Below are 12,319 nucleotides of genomic sequence, written 5' to 3' on the forward strand. Positions count from 1 at the left end.
GTCATGTTCTTATCAGTTGGCGGGTGTTGGGTAGCCTAGGGTTTCTTCCAGCTCTGGTATATTTTTCTTTATGTTTTCCTTTTAAATCAGTATGTTGTACATAATGATTTGCATACATTTGCATAAGGGGCAAAGTGCAAGTTTTCTTTCTAACTGAATCTTTGAGAAACTAGATCTACCACAATCCCTCCATCCATTCCTTCTTGAGGTTTCTAGCATATCTCTCTGGTTCATCATGTGAAGTTACCAGGTCAGAGCCGCAAAGAGCACAAAGCCAGCAGCCTCGACATCAGTACCTAGCTCCAGCTAGCACAGACGTCGCTCACATCTCAGAGGTTTTTTTTACAGATATACCCCTCTTACATTCCTCTTACTGCAGATTAGGTTAGAAACCCTAGCCACAGGGGAATGACCCCTCCTCCTTATTCACAAGGCTTATATCACACATTCTCACTCTCTCTCTCTCTCTCTCTCTCTCTCTCTCTCTCTCTCTCTCTCTCTCTCTCTCTCTCTCTCTCTCTCTCTCTCTCTCTCTCTCTCTCTCTCCCACCCCATCTCCCCTGACCTCTTCGTGCACAGCCTTTCTCAAATGGACGTAGTGTTGTCACCACAACCCATTGTTGACCTACACTGTTGTGTTTTATGGAATGGGATTTTTTTTCAAACAAAAAGATGTTAGATTTAGATCTAGACCACCTTAAATTTAAACCACTTAGATGACAAATGAACAAATCCATCATTTTCTGACAATAAGTGTCATAAATTCATCAATTATACAGATTATTAATGGAAACTGTCTTCTTCACAACTGACTTGGTTCCTCGTAATTGATCATTTATCACTGTATAATGTTCTGCACTGTGAAATACATCAGCGTGGGTCATTTTTAGCATTCCAGAAGGACTGAGCTCATTGTGCTACAGGTCTTCATTACACCTTGTCAAGGCCAGAATGAACATGTCATTTATAGGTCTACAGCGTATGATCACTGTTGTTTGTGCGTGGGATGCCGCCTTTTGCAGCAATCGAAGTCCATTAAAGCTGCAGTTGTGAAAGAAGTCTTGATTTCTCAGTGGGTGGCTTCAGAGAGCGTATTAGTGAAACTAATTACTACTCACAAACGTTGGAAACAGCGCAAGAATCCTTTTGCACTGACTGATTTGTGCTGCCTGCATTATGACTGACTGAAATACATCAAAAAGAAATTAAGAGTCTGAAGAAGTTTCAGCAATGCCAACTGACAATTCCAGGGTTGTCAAACTTTATTCCACTGAAAACTGATGAACTTTTGTGCATTTTATTTAACATTTATTTTACAACAAATGAAATCCTGCTAATGATTCTAACTCTTCACAATAACCTACCAATGACAAATTTGTCATTGATGAACTCACTAAAGGAAAACTAGTGTTGGATATACGTTCAATTATGCTTTCATAATGAAGTCAAGGTGGCAGTACGTTCTGTGCAGCCAATGAAATGGTGCGATGCATTCAGGGTGCTCCTACATTCTCAGAAGGGAAATGCCTCACTAAGGCTTTGTCTGATTGGCTCTGTGGAGGTGATCTTCGCTCTCGTGTTCACCTACAGTAACCAAGCAATTTACACCATTGGATCTTCCAATCTAGGTCAAGTGAGCTTTAGCACTTGGTTAAGCATCAGATCAGACACACCAGAAGGAGGGTCAGGCCTGGCTGTGCTTCAGCAGACCGATCAAGCGGTTCAAACTGTAGTTACAAAATGCACCATTGTACGCTGCATACAGTATGTTTACAGTGGATGGTGAGTATATGTTCAAATTAGAACAAGGAAGGGACAGGTACAGCTGAATATAACACTACTTCATTCAGTCCACACAAAGTCTGTGTCAATGGAAGACCTTATAATGTAGGTCAGAGACCTTGGGTTTAATACAACGCAGACTATGCAGGTTTCAGCCTCCTCTCAAAGAGACTAGACTGAACAGGAAGCAAAAAAAAGCCCTCAGCACACTAGGTCTACGTTTGCATTTGAGGTCTACGTTTGCAATGGAAAGTAGAAACATTTGAAAAAAATGACGTGGGGGGTTTGTTAGCCACTCTGAGCAACCAAACGATAGATCTGCTATACAGCCGCACACACAGCTGCATGCACGTCCCTACAGTTTGCTAGTTTGGTAGAGAGCCCCTGTTGGTAATGCAAAATGCAAAAGAGAACAGCTCCTTTCTCAGCAAGAGGAAGATGGGGTTTGTCGTGGTGTGGAGGCCCCCCGCCAGTCACCTCCGTCAGCTGTGGCGGTGTTTGTGATGTCCTGTCTTTTGTTGTATGTACACCCCTCACGTGGGTGGTACCCATCAGTGAGTTTTCCACCTGAGGCTGGATTTGTCTTTGTCTATTTATGTTGTATGTTTGTACCAGCTCGTTGCTGGTTATTGTTTCTTATTTTAGACCACCATTTTTATGTTCAATCACCTTTTTGTTATTCAATCACCGGTTTTTTCCCCCAGAGACTTGCGTGTTTGCTTTCTCTTCTGTGCACACTCTCTCCCCCTGTGACTGGGTTAAAAACAGGGCTTCTCAGACATCTGGATAACCAGCTTAACTGCTGACTTATTATTTAGTTATTAACCTTATTCAGTAATAACTTTAAATCCTCCAGTAACTACATCAGAACTAATGATTTTTTTAGTTTGCTCAAACAAGCAGTTTAAAATAACGAATAACGTCAGCTGGATGGTGGAGACTTTTGTGCCGCTTTTATTTTAATACGCAGAACTTGAAATCGTGGGCCCACTCTCAGGTCCTGCTAGAGCTTAAACCAGAGGATCTGAAGCATGGCATTCCCAACTAAGATGTTGTTTGCTGCCCCACGTGGCCTCCAACCATCACCGATGAGGATTTAGCAGCCATCGTGGTGAAGGGACAGCAGAACGTTTCTTCAGGTGCTTCAGCAAACAAATAGCTGCTTCCCTGAAACACTCGCTCACTAAAACCCTCTTACATCAACATCACGGCTGCTCTCTGTCTGAACATGCAGACCACAAACAGAATGTGACTTCTGGGGAAAGAACAGGAGCCGGTTTGTCAGTGTTTTGCATGTAGGAAACAAAGTGAATGAAAGAGCAATAGTGTGTTGCTAAATACTGCAATGTAAACGCTTTAAAAAAATCAGTGCACTATGGTGCACACTGTGGTGAACTATGTGACCTCACGCACAACTGTACCTGTTAAAAAAAAACACCAGGTTGGTTTGGTCAGTATGGTCTCTAGCGACGGAGGAGGAGGTGCTGGGGATGACCGTAAAACTCCAGATGACCATCAACACTGCTGGAGGAAGGAAACCATCTCACCTTGAATAAGAGCTGAAAACAGGAAAGAATGAATGAATGAATGAATGTTTTTTACCCTAAAGTTCAATTTTCTTCATGAGACTCTGGCACAGACCGTGTGTGCTACACAGAACCACACTGGCAGGTGATCTTCAGATTCAATTTGAAGGTATATAACCTTACTCACTTGAAACTGACTCGAAACGTGAAATAATTCTGTGGCCGCTTTCATATTTATGCAGACATTTCATCAGGAGAAGTGTTTAGGCTTCAAACAATGTCCTTTTGTTAGACATGAAAGCTTCGGCCTCACCCAGGCATTCTATCTAAAGTAAATGTTGCTGGTTTGCCAGCGCTTGGCTAGCAGAACGGCAGCGTTTAGCCTGATAGCGGAGAAGGGCACGCTTTGACTCAGCTATTGTCCATATTTTATTCATAGGAAAGGGATCTGGGCACTGCAGACAAGCCTCATTAGAAATCAGCCTGAAAAATGTCACAGAGCTTCTCGACCATTTAAAAACGGGGCGCCGTGGAAACTGGCGACTCCCAGCAGGCCGGACACGCGGCAGATTGGTTTCCGTAGCGCCGAGGCCTCGTTTGGAGTGTCCTCGTTTGAGGGACTGCACGAGGCGTTTGATTGGATGCGTCGTATTGGGTTAGGAATTAGAACGTGGTGGGAAGGCGGAGCCAACAGCGTTATAGCCGTCCAAGTCTTCGCCATTGCGGCCTCTTAGAAATCTAATCTCAGAGTGTGGCAGAGAAGAGCACAGAATGTCTGCCAGACATATTAAAGGTCTGCAGCAGCAGTGGCTAGACACTGTGGAGACATGTTGAGCAAAAAGGAACTAAATGTTAAAATGTTACCTATTGCAAATAGTGTCACGTTGTGTGTACATTTCAGGTACAGTTGTGAAAGAAAAGTGAATAGTGTCAAGAATAGTGTTGAGCTTTGATACTTATTTCAGTACAAAGATAGGAGACACTGCCACACAGCCCCCCAGTCCCACATACAGCCCCCCAGCCCAACGCAGAGCTCCGCAGTCCCACGCACAGCCCCCCAGTCCCACATACAGCCCCCCAGTCCCACATACAGCCCCCCCAGTCCAAGACAGAGCCCCCCAGTCCCACATACAGCCCCCCAGTCCCACGCAGAGCCCCCCAGTCCCACGCACAGCCCCCCAGTTCCATATACATCCCCCCCAGTCCCACGCACAGCCCCCCAGTCCCACGCAGAGCCCCCCAGTCCCACGCACAGCCCCCCAGTCCCACGCAGAGCCCCCCAGTCCCATATACAGCCCCCCAGTCCCACGCACAGCCCCCCAGTCCCATATACAGCCCCCCAGTCCCACGCAGAGCCCCCCAGTCCCATATACAGCCCCCCAGTCCCACGCACAGCCCCCCAGTCCCATATACAGCCCCCCAGTCCCACGCAGAGCCCCCCAGTCCCATATACAGCCCCCCAGTCCCACGCACAGCCCCCCAGTCCCATATACAGCCCCCCAGTCCCACGCACAGCCCCCCAGTCCCACGCACAGCCCCCCAGTCCCACGCAGAGCCCCCCAGTCCCATATACAGTCCCCCAGTCCTACACACAGCCCTCCAGTCAGGTCTCCACCCTAGTTCCTCTTGCGTGGAGTGAGTAGACACAGGTGAAGCCCAAGGCAAGATTCAGGCACAAATGAACGTTTTATTTAAAACAAAAGGAAACAAAGAAATAACAAAACCAAAGGGAATTAACAAAAAGGAAACATAAACTGAAACCAAAATGAGACTTAAAACTACAAAATACCACGAGGAACTAACAAGAACGCTAAACCGCCAGACAAGACAAATAAAAACTGACAACTGAGACAATAAAACAGGGTGTAAATACACAGGTCAGGAAATAAGGCAACACCGGGTTCAATAATAGGAAGGAATTCAGAAGACGAGAGTGGAGACAGAAAACGAAACAAAACAAAGAGCACATGGTGCACAGTGACATGGGAACCACAACACGAGAGTGGAAAACTGTGATTGAACCATCCCTGTTAACAAGCAGAATCAAGACTGGAGTAGAAACACAAGCCGAGACAAAGGTAGGAGACGGAGTCTAGACGAGGACAGGGACAGGACAGGACCTGGGACGTGAACAAAGGAAAGTAAGAACAGAAGGCAGGACACAGGGCTGGATAGGGAACTGGTTATCTCACAGAATGGGGACTGGACTGTGACTGTACAAAGACAGGAGTTTGGACACAGGACTGGATGGGGAACTGGTTGGACAGGAGTATGGACACAGGTGTGAACACAGTTTAAGGCACACAAGTCCAATAAATCTCACGCCAAATATGTTTTACCCTGAGGGATCATGTATAGTGTTATTAAAAAAGTAAAGGTAGGCTACTTTCATTGTTTACACTACAACAAAAATGAACGCATAAAAAATTTACAGACTTTAGGCCTTTTTGCTTCTTTTTGGTCAAAGACGTCAAGCAAGACACCGCGGTATTCGGTAATAGCTAAAGACTCAAACAACAGGACGAGGGTGGAGACAGAGATTAAAGCAAATCAAAGAGCAATTGGTGCCCAGCACAAAAAAACTGAAGGATGAAACCATGACAATGAGAAGTGTGTATTAGCTTTACTAACCTACAACCAATGGTTAGTGGTTGTAACCTACAACCAACCTTGGTTGTAGCATGTAGCATGTCTTAGCATGGTCAGAATGCTCATCAACCAATCAGACTGTAAACAGGGAACTATGAAATAACTGATAATACTAGAGTAGTTAAAATTGTCAGAAAAGGGAACTGAATAAGTTGATAAGCCATCTTGTGCCCGATATAATTTTTCCTGTTGCAAAATGACAAATCATTGCTGAACGTGTTGATTGCCGAATGTCTTTAAATAACGAACATTTTCTAATAAAGCGCTTGACAAAAATAGTAACAGGATGACTTGATTTTCGCATGCAAGGAAACAGCACTAACCTTTTATCCACACATCACAACATATCACATAATGAGATGTTCCATTACTTAACCTGGAGTTTCCGTCATGCTGAAAACAACCTTACTTGTGAGTAAAAGCATGCAAAGGTCATTGCGGACTAACATTTCAGGATGATCTTATCAGCACTTTGGAAAAAGAGACTCAGGAGTTGGTGCTTAAGTCTCTGCCCAGATAAGGCACTGAAGTTTCCAGCCCCACCAGAACCATGTTTTAGGAAGCATGGCCCTAGCGTCAACCAAAATCTCCCTGCGTTACATTTGACATGCTGATGTCATTCTGGAGTAGCGATGTGTTTGTGGGACATAACCACATCCACTGACAAAAGGCCATGTTTGCTAAAAACGCGAGAGCCATCCGTGCATTGTGCGGTCTTTCGACAGCAGGGCTCCTCAATACACCATCTCCTCAATACACCAACACAACTATTTACACTGACGCAGGTGTTGATTTCGCCAGTAGGACACATCCTGTGTTCAACACCAGGGTTATGACCAATCAGATTAGCTAAAAACAGCGCCACAGAGTGCCGCATGCACAGCTGCTGTTAAGAGCTGAGCTCTGTGTTCTGCTAAGGGGAGGTGAATGAGCCAGGTAGTTTCTCCTGGACGAGAGCCAAACTGGAGATTACACCTTAAATATCCTATACAGCAGACCTTACATGGAGATTAGACCTTAAATGTCCTATACAGCAGACCTGTTGAGGAAATTAGACTTAAATATCACCCAATTTAGTACGTAGATTACACTTTAAATACCTAATCCAGCAAACCTGAGCATGCAGTTCCCCCTAGAGACAGTGATCCAGACACTCATTCTGAACAAAGACAAATAACTTCCTGGCACGTTCATCTCGCCCCCTAGCGGTTCATCCTGCAACATTACTTACTTGTGTGGTTCCTACACAGAACCGGTCTCTGAGGAAAGCTCTCTCACACACACACACACACACACACACACACACACACACACACACACACACACACACACACACTTTCTCTCTAATCCACTATTTTAACATTGTACTATATTTAAAGTACACAACACACAAGATTTAATATTATTCATTTATTTTTAAAAAGGCCATATTGCTTAGTATTGTAAAAATAATTAATTGCATCAAATAAGACAAAATCAATTAACTCGACTTAGAATATGCACGTCGTAACGGCGAAACGAGGCTGAATGACGAGGCGGGTGCGTACACACACACGACGTTTATTGGGTAAATGTAAAGTGTTAGACTCAAAGACAAGCACGGACATTAATGAACATTAAGTAGGCACACGAGACCCGAGTGATGACGAGACGAGCCACAGGTGAGACCGATGAACACTCACATGAAACCACACCCACGGAAATACATATATGGACATGGCTAGACGTAGACCACACCCGCACACGCCCCAAGGGAGGGGTCCCGGTGACACATTACTGAAACTGAAATCACTATTTTATTGTGATAACTTTCCCTCCATGCCTTTGATTTCTTTAACTGGAGTTTTTACTAATAAAATAATCATTAAAGCTGTGTATGCCTCAAATGTTGCTTTTGTGTTTCAAGGGTTTTCATGTTTATTTCATTTACACATACAAAACAGGAAGATCTAGAAGCCGTAAGGGGAAGTTGGTTCACTGGCGTGAGATCCACTCCTAACAGCGACCTGCATCTTCTTGTAGATACTCAACAGTGCGTTCCTCAGCTGAGGAGGGTTTCTGGCCAGCTCCTCTACTCATGATCGCTGTGGTGGGAAATTCCACTATTTCTCAACTAGCTTTAAATCTGGCTTCTTAGCAGGCCAGTCCAAGCTTTCAAATTTCTTCTTCATGAACCATTCCTTGGTAAAGACCCATGTGAACGTACGTTTCCCATCATGCATAGAGAGGCCTGCATTATCCCCAACTCAGAGCAGACTAGTGTCAGCACTGAGGCTAGTTTCTAATGCAGCTATTACTGAAGGCTATAGTTAAATTTTCCATTTATCAGTTGATTAAGAGCCATTTTATTTAAAACACCCCTCTTGCACACACCATTGATTAGGTATGCCTATCTTTCAGGTGATTTCATAGATGAAGCCCATCTGTTCTTAGTTGTGGCTATAGCTGTAGTACAACTAACACTGAACACAGCAGCAGTTGAGCTAACTGTAGCCGATAACTGTTTCTAATAATGTGAGTCGGCAATTTCCCCAAGGAGAGCAGTTTTCCCTGATTAGTTTGATATACAAATGTTTTTAAACCCAAAGAAATCAGAGGGCTTTGGTTCTTGCTCTCTCCCCTCCTGTTTCTACTTGACACAGCAGCTAACAAAGTCAACCAAATAAAAGTTAAGTGTGGGAATTATACGCTAGAATGTAGAAAAATGTTCAGGTCAAATTTTTTTCTCATGGCACATTAGAATCAGATAAGAAAGATGGCAGAATGTTGGCAGAGTATCAGGGTGGCATCATGTCTGGCGATCCAGTTCCCTTACACACACACAAACACACACACACACCAACACACACACAAACACACACACACACACACACACACAAACACACACAAACACACACACACACACACACACACACACAAACACACACACACACACACAAACACACACACACAAACACGCACACACACACACACACACACACACACACACACACGAGGAGTTTGATGTATGGACACTTGATGTTTCCAGGTCTTAAGTGTTGTTGTTTTTACAAAATGCCTAAAGGAGAAATATGTAAATTTAATGTACAGCTCACATGAGATGACGTAGAAATGTACGCGTGTACTGAGTAGACGCCGAAAGACGCAGGGACGGGGAGGACATGAGAGGGAGGACACGAGACCTCCACATCTAGTGCCCTTAATCAGCCCCGCTGGAGTCCATTACCCAGTGTGCAAAACATACAAACAGGCCTTTAACCGCAGGTCCCCAGGAGGATGTCAACAGCCCGGGTCTGGGGCTTTGGTGCCACACAATCATGCATAATGCATGATTATTATGCATGTGTGCCATAAATTAGTCAGATACGTACGTGAAAAAAAACGTAAACTAAAACTTCAAGAAACTAAGTTGCTAAAAAATGTTTGATTTTTTTAAATTAGAGGGCTTGTTCTAAACTAGGCAGTCCCTTTGACTGACCACCACTTACTGTTGTAACTACCGACACATTTAAATGACTTAACCACACAGATTTATGACAAGACTGCCATGCGGTTTCTGTTGCTTCTAGTTGACAAAATAACACAGCATCTGATTCACTCATCATAGGTCTGTATTGTGTGCACGCCAAATAAAACCACTCCTCTAGCAGATAATTCTAACTATTTCAATCCTTGTTAACTAATTCATGACATCACTCAAGCTTTATTAATGTATATATCAAGCATATCAAGTTCACGATGTGATTACAGTAATCATGCTGTGCATGTGATCACGGTGTGGCCACACCCTCACGGCCCCCAGGTGTTCTGCTAACAATGCCTAACCGCAGTTTGCCGCAGGTACACCTGTAAAGAGGGTGTTCCTGGCCGCAGGGTCCTAGTGCCTGCTCAAGCAACCGGGAGGAGCACAGATGACAGAGTAGTCCTGGTGCCACCAGCGTCCATGCTGCACAGAGATCAAAACCCTTCTGGACGCGAGACGCACACGGCAGTCGGGTTCAGATGGCAGCTGCGATGACCTGCCGAGCGCCGGCACGCACACCTGCGCGCTAAGAGCCTGACCTACGGCTTCTCCATCGAACGCTTCAGCACTTATGGACTTCAAGCCATGGGTGCTGACTCCAGGTGCTGGAGGAGACGATGTGGATTTAGCTGGAGGCCGTCTGCTGCCCCACAGAGCTCGGCTGAACCAAAGGTCTGCAGGCCGGTGACCCCTTCCCAGGGCTCCACGCTCCTGCACAGCTACACAGGAGAAGATGATCGTGAGGTATCTGGAAAACGCAAGCAGAGAAAGAACCATCATAGCACCATTAATCTCCTGAAAAGAAGACAAAAACACAACATATCAGATCACCGATAACCTGATATTACTGAAAGGAATACTTTACCCAACAACGCTAAAGTGCCCTAACAATGAATGACCTTCATCAGTAGGGGAGTGTTAGCATGAATGCTGCTTGTTATTCATAGCAAGCTAGTCAACTCCTTGTCCTGTGTGTGTTAGATGAAGTATTTCTTTAACTTCACACTGTTAAAAGATATACGTCTGTGTGTCTTCTGGTGTTCATCCATCACAATATGAAACTGTTCCAACATGTTCTCCATGCAGACATAAACTCGTTCTCTGGCCCATAAAATGGGCCAAACGCAGTTCAGAGCCATGGTCACTACCCAGAAGAGGAAAACCATCTGGACACTAATCTGGTTATTCGTTTTTACATAAATTAAAACCACTATATAGTGCGGTCAGTAAGTGACAGGACAATGTTTCTTGTCTCTGTAACGCAACTCACTGCATTTGACATGAAACATAACGGTGAAGTTTAACAGATTGCCAGGTTCGTTTCAGAGAGGGACAGCGGTCCGGGCCGAACTGAAACAGCTTTAATCGTCTCTGCTTCCAAAACAAACAAAGATGCGTCACTACGCAATTATCCCCGAACAACACGGCGCGTGTCAGGATCACGAAAACATAAATCCTCCACGTGCAAGGTACGTGACTGATGCTACAGATAGTGAGTCAGTAATCATATCCCAAATTTCTTTAGGTATGTGTCATAGCGGGAAAATCCAGTAGGCATTATTAGTCGCTGTAAATAAACATGCTTGTGTACATATTCGTATGGGATATATTTATGAGTACCTTCTGCAGATCTCTGTAAATATATATGTTTGCGTCCGTCCCATAATGCGGCGAAATGGACCTAAACAACCACACGGGTTGCTCAGGATAACTTAATGCACTTATGATAACCTCCAATTTATTAATGACGAACGACATTTGCTTATTCCGTGTGATGCAGTTTTCTTTGGACCTACGGTACCAACCTGCCATTCTGACCTTTTCCCGAGACAGTCAGCGCGTGAATTGCCAAAGTCAAATAAACCGACACAAAGTAATGATATACATAGCGTTTCTAATATCTGAGCTAGAGTAAAATACAATTTACAATCATTTTACAGTAAGTGCGTGTCTTTAAATAACCAGCGACCCCAGCACTAATTTTGTGCGTCGAAATTTATATTCGAGTGTGTGCTATATTGTTAATATTTGTTGTACGGTCCTTTTATTTTGAAGGATGATGTGTGGGTATCCATTTATATATATATATATATATATATATATATATATATATATATATATATATATATATATATATATATATATAAAAGTATATAACATATTAAACAGATCTAAATCCCTGTTTTGTTACACTCTACCCAAAAGTTGCATTAGCTCTCAACCTCGCGCGCCAGTCGCCTCCCGCAACGCTGTTGACCTACAGCGAGGAACACGGAGGACATCTGGTGGTCTCCGAATAAAACATTAGCCGACTTTTCCCTGCCTGATCATTTGTGGAACATGAGACGTTGGAGAAGCGCACAAAACGTGAAGTTATTGATCCCGCTTCGCTTTGAATGTGTTCTGTTTTTGGGGTTCCTGTTAGGATGTCAGATCACAGACTTGATGTAGTACTTTTACTCCAGAATCGCGCCATCATGGTATAAACCTGAACTTAGACCAAAATCACTGGCAGGCATCTGGACAAACGGGTCTCACTGTCCACTCTGAGTTCTACACTCACCACAACCTGAAATGAGGGTTGCCAACTTTTGACGTTCGCTTGGAGTGAGATTTTAACCTGGAGCCGGTGGCGAGCGAAAGTTGTTGAGCGGGGGGGGTGGCGAACGTAAAATGGACACAGATTCAGTGATTCAGTGTTATATCGCCGGTGGATGGCGCCAGAGCTAGCGAACTAGTAACGTATTGAATCATAAACTGGATATTTTTTTCATCAGCCCAACACAGCTCCACTCTCTCTTCTTAATTAAGGTTTGTGTATCCGTTATCTCTTCTCCCA

Source organism: Brachyhypopomus gauderio, unplaced genomic scaffold (assembly GCF_052324685.1).
Source record: "Brachyhypopomus gauderio isolate BG-103 unplaced genomic scaffold, BGAUD_0.2 sc96, whole genome shotgun sequence".
In the NCBI taxonomy this organism is placed as follows: Eukaryota; Metazoa; Chordata; class Actinopteri; order Gymnotiformes; family Hypopomidae; genus Brachyhypopomus; species Brachyhypopomus gauderio.